Source organism: Palaemon carinicauda, chromosome 13, assembly GCF_036898095.1.
Source record: "Palaemon carinicauda isolate YSFRI2023 chromosome 13, ASM3689809v2, whole genome shotgun sequence".
In the NCBI taxonomy this organism is placed as follows: Eukaryota; Metazoa; Arthropoda; class Malacostraca; order Decapoda; family Palaemonidae; genus Palaemon; species Palaemon carinicauda.
The window spans coordinates 109,110,732-109,113,231 of NC_090737.1; positions in this window are offsets into that span (position 1 = coordinate 109,110,732).

Consider the following 2,500-nt stretch of genomic DNA (forward strand, 5'->3'; position numbering starts at 1 on the left):
CATAATATAAGACTTTTTAGACTTTTAGACTATTCATTCTTACATATGAACTACATATAAGGAGCCAATAAAAGAACTAAGTCCTGCTATGGCAAACATATTTGACAGAGCAAAATTTTAAAATACAATAAATAATACATTGATAATACAATTATTTTTAAATTGAATAAATGATATTAGTACAATAAGCCAGTAAACTCTTTTTAAAATAAATTGGAAATAAACTTTACTTCAATAATTGTTTTTCAACACCAAAGAAAAGGTTCACTGAAAGAAATAAAGAATCTTAAATATAAAACTTAAAGTGCTAGAGAATCTGGAATATAAAACATCACTACCTTAAGTATAATCACCTAGATCATTTTTTTACACTTAACGATTACTGCAAATTCATTTACTAAAAATATAAGTAAACAATAGATAGAAATTATGTTAAAGGAAACCTAATATTGAGAAAATACCATATGTTTATATTTCCTCCGCAAAGTTACAACAGCCTGAGGCTTTAAAAGACCACGAGGTAGTTCGTTTAACAGTCTGCACGTCTGAACAAAAGACTATATACTGAAGGAAGATAGGAAGGCTCAGGCTTTTAACACACAAATGAGTGTGCTATGAAAAGATGCCAGATACTCCCATGCGAAACGAATGGCTCCATCTGTTGAGCGAGCAACCAGACATTCAGAGCGCTAATGCTTACGGGTATATAGGATGGAATTTGATTGTAAATTTTGCGATATATTTGTTCATAATTTGCATTACTATGTCAGTATATTTTACTCATAAATTCTTAAATTTTACGTAACTAAATTGCAAATTATGTTTCTCAGTCTATTTTTCAGAAATTCAATAGCTATATCTCTTATGATTTAGTTAATTTTCTTGCAAATTTAAGTATTGTACAGTATATTACAACCATTTTTAAATGTTCTATACAATACCACAAACGAATAAATTAAAACATACTGTATATCTGATTTGTTAAACTTAGCCACAAATGCTTATGTGTAGGCATACATTTAATTACAGTTTGTAGGCCACTGTAAGATGAAGAGATAATAGGTGTATAAAAACACAATTGAATTTCATTTTTTATTAAAATGGAAAAGCAATATGCAATCATGTATAGTTTAGTATTATAAAATAATAAATGTATAAATGTACAATCAGAAGGATCAAAATAACACAAAATTGTATCACGCACAAAAATAATCAAAAGGGGGTTGGAAATAGAAATAAGGTAGCATACAAGCCAACAAAAAATGAAAAACAAAAGAGATTTACTGTGGATGTCTTGCCTTAATCTTACATCCAATATCAGTGGGGCTTACTCATTAGCAGCACATACTGCATGTATTATACTGTTTGGACTCACCGTTCTTTTTCCTTAGGGAACCTGTGAAATACCAAATGAGGATCGGTTTATTTTTGTTTATGGCACACAACACACTTGTGTGACTTCTTTACTGTCGGCGCCATGATTTCGTTTGAGTCAACTGTAAAATTCTGAATATAAACAAACAGACGACAAATGATGTATACCTACAACGCCATCTGAAATCGGAGCAACCAACTATTGTGTTTACTTTGGAGTTACCAACTAGCGTATTACCATTCTATTTTGAGCCTTGCTATCTTCCTTCTGTATATAGTCTTTGGTCTGAACCAAAGCAGACTGCTTCTCCACCTCCACCCTTACTGCCGGGAGATTAATCCTCACGCCCCGAGTACCGTACGAGTGTAAAGGTAACAGTGGGGCATAATACTCACTGAAAATGTCGGACTTTCTATAAAACAACATCGTGAATAAACTTCAAAAGGAAATATTTATATACATCATCAAATTTCATTAAATTTAACCTTTTGTACATGTCACTAGCTCTCATCAAAGGTACATTATTCTCGTCGTGCTTAACCTTTAGAATGTTCCTTAGTATTTTATTGAGAAAGGTTTTAATATTATGGAGGTTTATCTCAGGAACACCACCATAAATGATAACATATTGTGTTATTATAAGGTACACTAAGGAGTAATACATGGTCATAGGAGCAGAATGAGGCACAAGTGAGGAAAGTGGATAAAAAACGCCTTGAATTTTGCTTAATTTCTTAAAAACTTCAGCTGATTGCAGAGTAAAACTTAACTTATTGTCAATAACGATGCCCAAGTACCTGTTACTAGAGACCCACTCAAGCTTAGCTCCGCTTAAATACATGTCTTGGAAGCTTTCAACATGCCTTGGTGTGAACAACATTAATTTAGTTTTTTCAACGTTAGGAATTGGTCTATTATTCTGGAGCCAATTTGTGAGTTCAGCAATCAATATATTTGTTTTGCTAATGCACTATTGAAGTGATTTTTCTCTGAAATAAAAAACTGCATCATCTGCAAATAGAACCTTCTTTGCAATCCTTATATCTACTATATCGTTAATAAAAACATTGAATAAAAGGGGTCTACAACCAAACTCTGTGATACCCCAAAATTTATAGGTCCAGT